Here is a 15,881-nt window from a genome sequence, read left to right on the forward strand (position 1 = left end):
CATAAAAATCGATCAAGTTTTCAAATACATAAAATACTTTTGGTAGTAAAATTTAAACATTTGCACACTGATGAAATAGTTATTAAATTCTGATCTCTTACAGTGAAATTTTTGAATTGTCATCAGAAGGCATTGTGTTAGCGCTGAAATATACTCCTAACTACTGTTTATAACTGAGTGGGTGCTTCTTTAAGAAATCTCACTTGTCAATACAAAAGTCCAGTGTTGCTGGGAGTTTATCAGGCATCACAGATACTAAACTAAAGTATATCTAAAAACATGGAACTTAGTAGAAATAAATTATTTTGTTACCTTCCTGTACACTGTAATGCACAAAGATAGAAGAAGAAGAAGAAGAAGAAGAAGAAGAAGAGATGAGATGAGATGAGAGAAAGCAATAAAGACAGAAAGAAAGAAATGTACACCATAGATTGGGCAACAAGTAAAGCACAGTTAATGGGTTCAAGAATGTCCTACTAAAGCTTGAATCAATGAATGTAACCTGAGTAAATTTGTAAGTAAATTGAAGCAGACTCTTGACTCTAAGTACATCTGGCACAAATACAGACTTAACCGCTTCAAAAAATGAGACCTCACACAGCACATTCTCTAAACTAAATATGTGATCAATAAGATAGTAAACAATTTGGTATTCCTTCGCACTGAATTCAATCTTAAGATTCTAGGTCTGTTGGAGCTAATGGAAATATACCACCATAAAATCAAAAAGCCTGAATTGATGTGAAATGAATGGGCAGATCTTGCTAGCCATAGTTATTGCAGTAGTTATAAAGACTTGTCTTACATTTATCATCTTACACATGTCTGTCTATTTTGCAATTTTGATATCTGATACTATGTAATAAATATCTTTAGCAGTCACATATCATGCTGTATCTGTGAAACGTTTTGAGGTATACAAATAATGAGTTTATTTTGGGTGATGTGTAATTCTAAAATAGTTAAATCAAAGTTTGATCACATTACAGTGTCATAAATATTCCTTCTGGATCTTCTGGTAAGTTTTTCACCACTTTCTATTGTATTTTCCATTTTATGCCTCACAAATTTCAAAATTTAACATCTAGTTATCTCGCAACAGGAACATATGTTTCACATCACATTGCTAAAGACCATATGTAAATAATGTATTAAACAATTTGCACCTAACACTGGACCCCACAACAGGGTCCAGTACGCAACATGTGATTTAATAAAACATGAAAATTTTTTGAGACTGAAAGCTTTGTTATGCATAGTTCCTCTCATTACTTATATTTTTCTTGTTTATTGGGAACTGTACCTGTTGTAGTGCTCCACAACATAACAGTCATGACCTCAGTGCCTTTTTCACAATTTGGATTCTTCCCCAAACACCACATCCTCAGAACTCCGCATGTGGGAATATCACTACAACACGTCCTTGGTTCTTGCCACCCACCTGGCCTTAATTTACGTTCATTCCTTCCATCTCAGCACTTATTCACTGTAACTACTCCTTTCTTCACTCCATTTTAGTTTTCTTCGTCTTTAATTTTCTGAAATGTCTATTTTTCGCTGCCGCCCCTCCCAACTCTGTAACATATAATGCACTTATCTTTTCAGTCTTATTAACTTGTGCACGGCATTTTAGTAGTTGTATCTGTCTTGCATATTACCCCGTCTTCTATCTTTAAGCTCTCAGGTTTTCAAATCTTGTCCAGTTACTCCCCAACAATCAGTCTTTCCTTCTCATCCCAGCCGGTAAGTCTCCCCTGACCTGCAGTTGTGAGTACTGTACTGTACCCCTTTCCCTAAACCTTTCCAGTCCTTTTCCTCCATCCCCCTTATTCCCCTTTCAACTCTTCTGCCAGATGGAGAAGCCAGTGGCTCCAAAAGCTTGAAAACGTTAAATCCTTTTGCGAGTGTGTGTTCCCCTGCTGTCGCGTGGTGAGTAGATTTTTTATCTATCCATTTACATTATATTGTCAATAATTTATTATTTGGTTGTTATATTTCAGTATCTTTAGATAAATTTTTGGATCCCTGGCGCCCACAGATAACAGAAAGTCACACAGATGAACAATAGGCGGAATTGAAGTTTTAGGGCCTTGGATTAGATCCAGCCAAACCTACAGCCTAAGTAAACACCAGGCAGTGGTGCATGACACAATTCCGTGGATGCACTCAGCTGGGGGGGGGGGGGGGGGGGGAATAAAGACCTCTACAAAGGACCTCCTGCATAATTACAATTTGGTGTCTTGCCTTAGGCCAAGTATTAGGGGTCAGAACTCCTGGAGATGGTAAAGAGTCAGAGCAGGAGTGGTTAGGAAATTGGTGGACAATGGAGAAATAATTGAATAGAAGTTGGCGATGCCGAAACTGCAAGTGTGAGAGCCCAGACTACACTACAAGAATTTACTCAACTCATTCAGAAACCCTGGTGGTCAGCATTATGCCACAGTGGTGAAACGGATATACTAGTCACAATGCTGAGGGGTGCCACTGAACCGTATACCTGGCATCAATAGTCCAATCCTGCTAAAACTAGTGCCCTATAAAAGAATAATACAATGAAGTTATCCTCACACCAAGAGGAATGACTTAAATTTCAGTGCATTCAGTTTCAGCTGCACATTAATTTCAGCAGACGTGTGGGGCAGTCAGGGCAGTTTATTATTGAAATTTTGTGTGTGTGTGTGTGTGTGTGTGTGTGTGTGTGTAAACACAGAAGAACTAAAAGAAAAGCACAGGGAAATGTGACTGGCTGACTACTTACAAAAAACTAGGGTGAGTCAGACACCCTTGACGCATTAAGAACATCTCTGTAAAATCTTGTTAAAAACATTGGACAATTTACGAAACTTTAGAACCCTAACCACATTACACAAAATAGATGGCAAATCTGCCACAGTCCACTGGTCGGCAAATAAAATGCAGTCCAATAAAATGAGGCACACTTATCTGTACGCAACAAGCACCACACATCTGAGAGTCCTCTCACCAGAGTAAGAATCCATGTGTCTTAGGGCTGTGGCCTATGCAAAGACGACCAAGAAGGACCTCATCCTGCCAACGTGGCTGGAAGGAATTACCCCACGGCAAAGTTGTGGGGTTGACGACACGGAGCTTGTTATCGGTCACTGCCACCCACTTGTCTTCCCATCAACACATGACTTTGTACCTGAACAGCAAGATGATAGCTTGCAGGAAGATAGCAAACTGAAATACCAGAGGATCACAATATGCCCCAAATGGCATCATGGTTCGTGGACGGTTGGTAAAAAGGAGTTCCAGAGGTGGACAAGCAACAGTACAATGTGCAGGTGAAGTTGGAGTTGCAAGGAACTTACACACCTGACGGATCATGAGGAGTTTGCACCAGATGCTAATTAGCGGTTCCCCCGCCTCAGCACAGATGCTAGGTATGGGACTGGTCTGATAAGCAACCGTGGCCAGCTGAATCCCCTCACGATAGACAGTGTCAATTACCCACAAGTAAGAGGGCCTCACTGACCCATACACTGTGCAACCATAGTCCAGTTGCAAATGCAAAACTGCCAGATAAAACTGATGGAGATGCGCCCTGTCCACCCACCGAGACCTGTGGCTACGGCACTTTATGGTGTTCAGTGCTTTCAGGTCTTGCAAGTGTGGTAACCACAGCAATTGGAAGTCAAAAATGAGACCCAGGAACTGCACTGTCTCTCTAAAATGTAGGATGGTGTCCCCCATATTCAAAGGCAGGCAAATTAAAAAGATGACAAGAATGATTAAAATGACACACACACACACACACACACACACACACACACACACACACACACACACACACACACACACAAGAGAGCAAAATCTGTCTACAAATGACGAGCACTGTACAGGACTCCTTACCACAGATGTGGTATTGATGTTGGCTATGGCAAAGGGGATAACACTTAAAACACTGACCTGAGGAACACCATTCTCCTGTTCAAATCGATCAGACAGCGTGTTACCAACTCGGGTCCTAGAAAACCGGTGAGACAGGAAAGACCGTATGAAGGTGGGGAGGTGGCCACGAAAGACCCACTGATGCAGTTGAACAGGAAGTAGTATCATATGTCTTACTTATATTGAAGAATATTCTGACACAGTGATGCTTACAGAGGAAAGCCTGCTGCATAGCTACCTCTAGGAGGATCAGAGTTGACAGTGGACCAAATTCTTCAGTATCGACACTGCAAGTGGCTAAGGAGTTGCCCGATCTCTAACAGCCAGACCAGATGAACGTTAACCATTCACTCGAGGGCATTTCCTACAAAGCTCATGAAGGCGATACTCTGATAACTACTGGGACATGTGCAATCCTTTCCTGGTTTGAGGAGAGGGATCAGAATTGTCTCCCTTTGCAAATTGGGAAAGTTGCCTGTCTGCCATATCAGATTAAAACATTCGAGCAGGATTTCCTTTGATGCCGCTGGCAAATGCTGAAAAATGCAGCACCAGATTTGGTCACGACTGGGTGCAGTGTCACAGATCTCAGTCAGTGCTGATTCAAGCTCCCACATGGAGAAAGGGGAGTTGTAGGCCTCAGAACTATTGGACCTGAAGTCCAACTTTTCCCTCTCTATAGTCACACGGTAGCGATGGAACGCCAGATCCTGGCATGAATTGGCAGTAGTTCGTGCATAATGTTCGGCCAGCGTCTGAGCAATATCTCAGAGTGTTGTTTGGAGGCACTCCTGTTTCAGCACTGCTGCTGTTGGTAAACAGCTATGTTTACCAGAAACCCTCTGGACGGCTTCCCATACTTTTACAGAAGAACTGAAATGACTGATTGAGTCAAATAACACTTGCCCTGACCTTTCCTTACTCTCCTTATTATTGAAAAGTAGGCCGGGAAAGTGGGATTGTAAAATTACTTCGGAGTGTTTCATTCCTAGAAAAGGTCCTCGACCTGGGTAGATCGTGCTGTGATGACAAAGATGGATGACTTGTAATTCAGAGCAGAAGAAATAAAAGCCAAGGTTGTAGACCTGCCCAAGATGTCTAAGAGGTCATCGGTCCCTTGTTCCTAATAAAGCAATGCAGCAAGTGTGAGAATAAAATATGAACAGACATATAACACAAAACAAAAAGAAAGGAAAAACCACAAGAACGGATGAAAGGCAACGAACACTAAAAGGAACAAAAGAGAACAACAGAGAGATGCAAGAAACAGAAGACAGTAAAACAAGTAAGCAGAGTACAGTAGCTGGCTAACCACGAAAATAAAAAGGAAACGCCAGCCACCCTGTAACACATTAAAACCCTCACCCTAAAAGGACTAGGGTAGAGGACACAGAGGGACAAAGGACAGGCACTAAAACTCAGATCAAATGATAAAACCCAACCTCATGGATCAAACGTAAAACCGAATCAGCCGATGAGGCATTGTCTGCTAAAATCAATTGTAACGGGTCCGGCAACCGGAGACGAACGTAACGGGTCCGGCAACCGAAGACGAACGTAACGGGTCCGGCAACCGAAGACGAACGTAACGGGTCCGGCAACCGAAGACGAACGTAACGGGTCCGGCAACCGAAGACGAACGTAACGGGTCCGGCAACCGAAGACGAACGTAACGAGTCCGGCAACCGAAGACGAACGTAACGAGTCCGGCAACCGAAGACGAACGTAACGAGTCCGGCAACCGAAGACGAACGTAACGAGTCCGGCAACCGAAGACGAACGTAACGAGTCCGGCAACCGAAGACGAACGTAACGAGTCCGGCAACCGAAGACGAACGTAACGAGTCCGGCAACCGAAGACGAACGTAACGAGTCCGGCAACCGAAGACGAACGTAACGAGTCCGGCAACCGAAGACGAACGTAACGAGTCCGGCAACCGAAGACGAACGTAACGAGTCCGGCAACCGAAGACGAACGTAAAGAGTCCGGCAACCGAAGACGAACGTAACGAGTCCGGCAACCGAAGACGAACGTAACGAGTCCGGCAACCGAAGACGAACGTAACGAGTCCGGCAACCGAAGACGAACGTAACGAGTCCGGCAACCGAAGACGAACGTAACGAGTCCGGCAACCGAAGACGAACGTAACGAGTCCGGCAACCGAAGACGAACGTAACGAGTCCGGCAACCGAAGACGAACGTAACGAGTCCGGCAACCGAAGACGAACGTAACGAGTCCGGCAACCGAAGACGAACGTAACGAGTCCGGCAACCGAAGACGAACGTAACGAGTCCGGCAACCGAAGACGAACGTAACGAGTCCGGCAACCGAAGACGAACGTAACGAGTCCGGCAACCGAAGACGAACGTAACGAGTCCGGCAACCGAAGACGAACGTAACGAGTCCGGCAACCGAAGACGAACGTAACGAGTCCGGCAACCGAAGACGAACGTAACGAGTCCGGCAACCGAAGACGAACGTAACGAGTCCGGCAACCGAAGACGAACGTAACGAGTCCGGCAACCGAAGACGAACGTAACGAGTCCGGCAACCGAAGACGAACGTAACGAGTCCGGCAACCGAAGACGAACGTAACGAGTCCGGCAACCGAAGACGAACGTAACGAGTCCGGCAACCGAAGACGAACGTAACGAGTCCGGCAACCGAAGACGAACGTAACGAGTCCGGCAACCGAAGACGAACGTAACGAGTCCGGCAACCGAAGACGAACGTAACGAGTCCGGCAACCGAAGACGAACGTAACGAGTCCGGCAACCGAAGACGAACGTAACGAGTCCGGCAACCGAAGACGAACGTAACGAGTCCGGCAACCGAAGACGAACGTAACGAGTCCGGCAACCGAAGACGAACGTAACGAGTCCGGCAACCGAAGACGAACGTAACGAGTCCGGCAACCGAAGACGAACGTAACGAGTCCGGCAACCGAAGACGAACGTAACGAGTCCGGCAACCGAAGACGAACGTAACGAGTCCGGCAACCGAAGACGAACGTAACGAGTCCGGCAACCGAAGACGAACGTAACGAGTCCGGCAACCGAAGACGAACGTAACGAGTCCGGCAACCGAAGACGAACGTAACGAGTCCGGCAACCGAAGACGAACGTAACGAGTCCGGCAACCGAAGACGAACGTAACGAGTCCGGCAACCGAAGACGAACGTAACGAGTCCGGCAACCGAAGACGAACGTAACGAGTCCGGCAACCGAAGACGAACGTAACGAGTCCGGCAACCGAAGACGAACGTAACGAGTCCGGCAACCGAAGACGAACGTAACGAGTCCGGCAACCGAAGACGAACGTAACGAGTCCGGCAACCGAAGACGAACGTAACGAGTCCGGCAACCGAAGACGAACGTAACGAGTCCGGCAACCGAAGACGAACGTAACGAGTCCGGCAACCGAAGACGAACGTAACGAGTCCGGCAACCGAAGACGAACGTAACGAGTCCGGCAACCGAAGACGAACGTAACGAGTCCGGCAACCGAAGACGAACGTAACGAGTCCGGCAACCGAAGACGAACGTAACGAGTCCGGCAACCGAAGACGAACGTAACGAGTCCGGCAACCGAAGACGAACGTAACGAGTCCGGCAACCGAAGACGAACGTAACGAGTCCGGCAACCGAAGACGAACGTAACGAGTCCGGCAACCGAAGACGAACGTAACGAGTCCGGCAACCGAAGACGAACGTAACGAGTCCGGCAACCGAAGACGAACGTAACGAGTCCGGCAACCGAAGACGAACGTAACGAGTCCGGCAACCGAAGACGAACGTAACGAGTCCGGCAACCGAAGACGAACGTAACGAGTCCGGCAACCGAAGACGAACGTAACGAGTCCGGCAACCGAAGACGAACGTAACGAGTCCGGCAACCGAAGACGAACGTAACGAGTCCGGCAACCGAAGACGAACGTAACGAGTCCGGCAACCGAAGACGAACGTAACGAGTCCGGCAACCGAAGACGAACGTAACGAGTCCGGCAACCGAAGACGAACGTAACGAGTCCGGCAACCGAAGACGAACGTAACGAGTCCGGCAACCGAAGACGAACGTAACGAGTCCGGCAACCGAAGACGAACGTAACGAGTCCGGCAACCGAAGACGAACGTAACGAGTCCGGCAACCGAAGACGAACGTAACGAGTCCGGCAACCGAAGACGAACGTAACGAGTCCGGCAACCGAAGACGAACGTAACGAGTCCGGCAACCGAAGACGAACGTAACGAGTCCGGCAACCGAAGACGAACGTAACGAGTCCGGCAACCGAAGACGAACGTAACGAGTCCGGCAACCGAAGACGAACGTAACGAGTCCGGCAACCGAAGATGAAGTCGCAGGGAAGCCAAAGAAGGACACAGCAGAAGAATATAGGCCACTGTCAATGGGGCACCACACCGACACAGAGGTGGGTCTTCACAGCGCAGGATGTAGCCGTGGGTCACCCACGCATGGCCAATGCGGAGCCTGCAGAGAGCCACAGAGTCTCTGCGAGATACTCTCATAGAAGACTTCCAGACATTTGCGGTCCCCTTAATGGCTCGCTGTTTGTTGTGACTGAAAAAGCTTGCAGCAAAGTAACGAATGGGTCAGTTGGGGGGTATGCCCATAGCCAGAAGTGGTTTCCATGACGCCTGTTTGGCCAGCCAGTCGGCAACTTCATTTCCTGGGATTCCGATGTGACCAGGGGTCCAACGAACACCACTGAATTCTAGGCTCCTGGATGGACACTACCAAAGGATGACGAGGGTAGCACAGGTCGATAGTTTTCAGGCTGCTCAAGGAGTCAGTACATAAAAGAAGACACTCGCGAGCGCATGAACAGAGATACTGAAGTGCACGAGAAATGGCCACCACCTGTGCATTGAATACAATGCAACCATCGGGTAATGAATGCTGTTCAATATGGCAGCTGTGAATGTAGGCAAAGCCAACGCGACTATCAGCCATCGAGCCGTCAGTGTAAACCCCTTCAGAGCTCCGGAACGTCAAGAATCAAGAGGAAATGACAGAGGAGAGCCGCAGGGTTAATGGAGTCCTTAGGGCCACATGAAAGGTACAGATGAAGCTGCAGCCGAGGCGTACACCATGGAGGCATACGTGAATGGTGTAATATCTCTTTATATTCTACTAATTATCCCTCCACAATTCTATGAGTGAATTACGTTTCCTAATTGACCATCTACATACTCACAGAATCGATGCGAAAAGTAGTACAGTACTATTACTATTCCATGAGCGCATAATTACTCTTTGTAATATTCTCTCTGGTGCGTGTTGAGAGGACGTCTAGGATTTTCTCTGTGCCGAACAGCCGGATTGAATAATTGTAATTTTGCTATCGATATTACTGGAAGAAATAGATTGGAAATATATTGTATACTAATCAAGAGAATATATACTGAGCATTTACATAAAAGGTCTGTAAGGAATTTTACTATATATGTATTCTCTAAATGGAAATTTGCATGGATGTGTAGTTTTGTTGATAATCAGAAAGGAACTTCCGATGAATTGGAAATGAACCTGCAATTATTAGATCCAAGAGCTCCATTATATCATCGGATAATTAAACTCTATCAAAGCACACTTTCCGCTTGATGTGAGGTTTCCCGACTGACTACGTAACGCAAGAAAATCAAGACATTTTATTTACACAGGATTGCAGATCGCTTCGAATAATCAAGACTGCGGACAAGGAGCGTTATTGTCCGATTCTGATTAAACAAGTAAAGCTTAATTATAACTTTCTTGAGAGACTGTGATATGGCTGCGTATGAATGAGATAATTAATAAAATACTAATAACTAAATTTCCTCCTCACCAGCAACCAGTAAAAACACAAATATTAATTAAAATTATAATGGACCGCAAGTAGAGTTGGTAAAACGAAGGACTCCAGTTCAGAAGAAGGGACCCCATGCAAACCGCACTCGTTAACCCCAAACTAGGCTGCCGATGCGGGAGATGGACTGCCGCGGCTGGGAAAAGGAGACTGTAATTCATATGCTCAGGGGAACTACGAATGTGTGCTGCATAACTGGAGAGCAGTTGCGCATGTCTGATCTGCAATGGGTGGACACCAGCCTCCACTGGTACGCTAGTCACTTATCCTAAAACCTCTTGTCACTAGTCGAACCCCGCAGTGGTGCACAGGGTCAAGTAAATGCAATGCTGAAGGCACTGCCAAACCATAAACCACAATCCCATAGTCAATTTGGGATTGGACAAGAGCTCTGTACAGCCGCAGCAGCATAGAGCCATTCGCAACCCAATTTGTGTTGCTCAGGCAACAGAGCGCATTGGGATGCTGCCAGCACTTCTGCTTAAGCTGACGAAGATGAAGGAGCCAAGTCAATCGAGCGTCAAAAACCAATCCTAAGAAGTGGAATGTCTCCACTACAGTGAGTGGATCGTCATTAAGGTAAAGTTCTGGTACCGGATCAACGGAATGATGCTGACAGAAGTGCATGACACACAACTTTGCGGCAGAAAACTGAAAGCCGTGGGCTAGAGCCCATGACTGCGCCTTGTGGATGGCTCCCTGTAGGTGCCACTCAGCAACACCAGTACGAAATGCAGAAGTCGTCTGCATACAGAGAAGGTGAGACGGAGGGCCTGACAGCTGCTGTTAGACCATTAATGGCCACTAAAAATAGAGAGACACTTAATACAGAGCCCTGTGGGACTCCATTCTCCTGGATATGGATGGAACTATGGGAGGCTCCAACTTGGACACGTAAAGTATGGAGTGACAGACAGTTTTGGATAAAAATCGGGAGCGGGACCCGGAGACCCCACTCACACAATGTGACAAGGATACGATGTCGCCAGGTCATGTCATATGCTGAAAGTACATAAAAAAAGACGGCAACCAGGTGTTGCCGTCTGGAAAAGGCTGTTCTGATGGCAGACTTGATGGACACAAGATTAGAGCGACCCTTGCAGAAGCGACCCTGACACGGAACCAGCAGGCCACGTGTCTCCAGGACCCAACCCAAATGCCGACATACCATACATTCCAGCAGCTTACAAAGAACATTGGTGGGGCTGATGCGGGTTTTTACAGGGTTTGAGCACCGGAATGATGGTGCTCTCCTGCCATTGCGAAGGAAAGACACCATCGCACCAGACCTGGTTGAAGATGACAAGGAGATGTCACTTGCAGTCAGATGAGAGATGTTTAATCAACTGGCTGTGGATCCAATCAGGCCCAGGAGCTGTGTCGGGGCAATGTGCAAGGATACTGAGGAGCTCCCACTATGTAAGTGGGGCGTTACAGGATTCACTGCAGCATGTAGTGAATGAGAAGATTCCCTTCCTGCCACCATTTGAATGTGCGAAAGGATGGGGGGGGGGGGGGGGGTAATTCTCCAATGCAGAGGCAAGAGCAAAGTGCTCGGCAATCGCGTTTGCATCATTGCCATTTGGGGTAACACTGGGGACACCTGTTGGGGCCTGGTACCCAAAAGGATGTTTCCATCTCTGTCCAGACTTGTGAAAGTAATGTATGGCATTCAATGGTCGAGACGTATCTCTCCCAACACTCCCGCTTCCATCATTTGATAAGTTGTCGAACGTGGACACGAGGCCATTTAAAGTCTATGAGGTGCTCCATGGAAGAGTGCCACTGTAGAGCTCGCCGACCCTCTTTAATTGTGTCAGCAACTTCCGGCAACCACCAAGGAATTACCCTTCACTTCGGGCACCCTAAAGAGTGATGGATCACGTTTTCTGCCACAGAAACAACTGTTGCCACCTGCTCAACCACCGCATATATGTTACCATGTGGGGGGAGAATCAACAGTGACAGCAGAGGTGAAAGTTTCCCAGTGTACCTTGTTTAAAGCCCATCTGGGCAGGAGTCCATGGGCCTGATGCTGGGGCAGTGACAGAAAGATGGGGGAGTGGTAACTACCACACAAATCATCATGTGTTCTCCAGTGGATATATGGGAGAAGTCCTGGACTGCAAACTGATGAATCAATGGCCGAGTAACTACCATGAGCCACACTGAAATGTGTGGCAGCCCCACTGTTTAGGAGACAGAGGTCGAATTGAGACAAAGTTTCAACGTCTCTGCCTGTGCCAATAAGCATGGTGCCACCCCACAAGGGGTTATGGGCATAAAAATCTCCCAAAAGTAGGAAAAGTTTAGGGAGTTGATCAATCAGCACAGCTAACACTTTCACAGGTACTGCACCATCTGGAGGAAGATAGACATTGCAGACAGTTATTTCCTGCGTCTTCCTTATTCTGACAGCCACAGCTTCCACAGGGATTTGAAGGGGCACAGGTTCACTACAGACTGAGTTTAAGACAACGCAAACCCCACCTTACACTCTATAGCCGCTACGGTTCCTGTAGTATTCCTTATAGCCTGGAGGGCTGGGGTCCACATTGCTGGGAACCAGGTTTCCTGGAGGGCAATACAGATAGCAGGTCTAAAGCTTAACAGCTGCCGTAGCTCAGCCAGGTAGTGGAAAAAACTGCCGCAATTCCACTGGAGGATGACATCGTGAGACTGGGAAGGCATGGAACATTCAATGAGGCAGTTTACACCTCAGAGTCACCTGCTGCCACTAACTTATTGCCTGATCAGTCTATATCCATTGTGTCTGAGGGTCTGGTGAGATCTAAGCCCACAGCAGACGCCAAAATCTCCACCCCATCCTCAAACGCAGAGTTTGTAGGTAGCGGTGGTGTGGGTGCCACCGCAATTTCCTTTGTCTTAGGGGATTTCCTTTACAGATTTCTCTCACCGCTCCTTGGGTTTCCCTGGCTGGGACTCCACTGGCTCAGTTCCTGGGACAGAGGACCAGCTGCTTCTGGGCTCTTCAGACACTGGTAGGTGTCATCGTTCCCACTAGCAGAAACCTGGGAAGGGAGTGACCCAAGGGACCCATTCCTAGCAATAAAATCCGAAGAAGACTTACGCTTCTCTGGTTTAGAAGAGGGGAAGGATGTCCTCAATGGTTGGGGGGGGGGGGGGGGGGGGGGTTCTCCCGAAGTACTTGGCGGTGGATCAACAGGGAGGGAAATGCCACCCACCATCAAGGGGGCAGGTGTAGTCTTCCAACTGAGAGGTGACTTGGGTTGGTGGAGCTGGTGGTGCCAGAACTGTTGTAGTGGTGGTGTAAGACGATGCCATACGCACAGGATGCAGGCATTCAAATTCTCTCTTAGCGTCAGTGTAGGTCAGTTGGTACAGGGTCTTTTACTCCATGATTTTCCTTTCTTTCTGGAGAATCCTGCAATTTGGCAAGCAAGGCAAATAGTGCTCTCCGCAGTTGACACAGATGGGAGGCGGGGGAGGGGGAGGGGGGCAACCTTCCCCTGACAGAACACTGAGAATCTTCGTACTCCGACAGACCACCTTCTTTATTTTGAGGGCCCATAAAATTTTAAAAAATGAGAATAACTTATTTTACTCAGTGATTACTCCCATTTAAATCATAGCCCATAACACACAAATCTTCATAAAATTTATAAAAAAATAATTAAAATAATCATAATGTCGGAAAAAGATCACCACGTCATCAACAGTTTTTCATGGAGTATGTATTGACATCCTATGGAACACCAGTATTCCACCCAACACAGTATGAGAAAAACAATTCTAATCTGACCATGCAGTCAGTTTTGGACTAATCCACCTGGAAATCACAATAGTAGATGGATAAAACGTCCTTTAAGTCAATAGTTAAGACCAGCACAATCACCTGGTCACCATTATCTCGAATAATTTTGTTGGCACACAGGTAAAACTTAATTGGTCAGCAGCTCTCAATGGGGGAGAATGATGCCATTCTGGCAGTGTTAGGGAAATTCATCTCACAGCTTGACACGATAAAAAAATCTCTGCGACTGTAATTTTCTCTGATCCACATTCATATTCAGATGTTGGATCATTTAGTTACAGATAAAATCTCGGCCTCAGGCTGTGTTGTGGGGTGAATCGACATCATGAAGCTGTTCCAATTATAGAATTGCTTGTTATTTAGCTCTGAGCAGTGTATGAGAAAGGATGGGAAGGTATTATCCATCCACTGTTTACATGCTTGGAAAGCGAGAGAGTAAGAAGCAGTTGCAAAATGTTCTGTGAGGACACATGGAATGGTGCGAATAACATTATGAAGCTGAAGGTTGGGTGTATCGTTTGGCCATGGGTGGTCAAGTAATCCGTGGACAGTGATACACGTACAGCTCCCTATACTCAGTCTTAAGATGTTTGACTATAAAAGAACCCTTGCATGCAGCTTATTTGAAGATTAAATGACTGATCATTGACAAGTGTCACTCATATTATTTAAAAGCTCACTGTCAGTCTCTGACTGTCACTAATTTCCTCTGTCCACCATGTCGTCAGCCTTTGGTGGTGAGGGTCCTTGGAAAATGGGATCACTACGCCACTAACTCTCATAATTTCAGTCGTTACATCTTGAAGAATGTCAATACATGATTCAGAGACAGCTAAAGTAAAGTTAAGAGTGTAGGACTGATAGTTTGTCCTCTGGTATGCTTAACAGGCCAATTGGTTTTGACAGGCTGGAATGCGAGTGACAAGACTACTGTGAAATACTCACTGTTGCAGAGATCGTTAGGTACACCCTTTTGTAGTAAAGTGACTAAGCTGTACAATTAAAGTGTAAGACCAATGCTGAGAAGGGGCAATGAGCTGTGCTGAAACGGATAGGGAATCCAGCACTGAGATAAAAAACCAAGCAACTCTTCACTGAGGAGACCATACTATATCATCTGGAACTCCCAAACAAAGGATGAAGCACATTAAAATCCCTAAGAAGAAGAAAGTTATGGGGATGGCTGCATCAGGTTCTGCAACTCAGGGTACCATACTTCCCTGCATGTTAGCGGGTAAATAATGCAAATGGTGGACACATCTGATCATTCAAATTTGCACACCGACCACCTCCAACTGTGTTAGAGGACAACTATTTATATATTTGTGTGTAAGAACATGCAGAGGAACATGGAGAAACTGCATGAAATGTATCCAGAATTTTGTCAAATTGCGTCATATGAAACAACCTCCGACTAATTGAATTTCTAAAAATTCTGCATTCTGTGTGCAGCGAAAAAGTTAACTGATGGACACAAAAGAAAACACATTAAGGTGATTCATGATTTTTCCCTGCTTTAAGTGTGCCACATACAACTTACAACCCTCTCAGAGTCTGAATTATCACACACCTTACACCTATCTTCACTCCTGTCAGCCTGAGCTACTAAGCAGTGTCATCACAACTGAGAGTGGAAACTACAGTACCCACCTCGACAAGCCTGAAAAGCGCACCGGAAGGCATCGATCCACACAACAGTCACCGGACAGCACTCCTATAATTTGCGAGTGCTGCTGTTGCTGCCTCAGCACTCCCTCCCGCAGTAGCCCATTGGTGCTCATGGCCAAATTATAAAGTTAGCAGTGCAGGGGCCCGCAGCTCAGCTGTAGTCCAACTGTACTCTTGTACTGTTCATTGTACTTGTCATTTGGTTCCTGATATTGCTACGTCTAAGCTCTTGATCTGGTTCATTTTCCTGACTTTTCAGTCTGCTGTTTTGTCTTCGTTGTCTGCCCATTACTGTTATTGTCTTTCCGCAGTTATCAGTGACTCACAATTGACACCTTTGGCTGGCTGGCCAGTGTCTTCTAGTGATGTCCGATTCTGATTACTGGAATTGGCTATGAAGAAAAATGTCAACTGTATCTTATGGACACAAAACTCATGCAACTTATGAAAGTGGAACAGGAACAGCAACAGCTGCTCCTGCAGTGGCAATTACAACAGCATTTGCAGTAGCAAACCAACTTATTACGTCAAAAAAATTCAGCTTTTGTTAGAATGCTTGCCAGTACAGTGTACACAAACCATCCAGGGTGTGATCGCTCACCAGAAGGAGTCCTGCCAACCCACATTTCTGCCATTT

General features: G+C 46.5%; 1 protein-coding gene across 1 annotated transcript in view; it reads right to left on the minus strand.

Annotated features, from left to right (window-relative positions):
• LOC126353895 (serine/threonine-protein kinase SMG1-like) overlaps positions 1–15,881 on the minus strand; it is a 364,235-nt gene that overhangs the window by 301,914 nt on the left and 46,440 nt on the right. The gene's annotated exons all lie outside the window — the stretch shown is intronic.

Source organism: Schistocerca gregaria, chromosome 3 (genome assembly GCF_023897955.1).
Source record: "Schistocerca gregaria isolate iqSchGreg1 chromosome 3, iqSchGreg1.2, whole genome shotgun sequence".
Classification (NCBI taxonomy): Eukaryota; Metazoa; Arthropoda; class Insecta; order Orthoptera; family Acrididae; genus Schistocerca; species Schistocerca gregaria.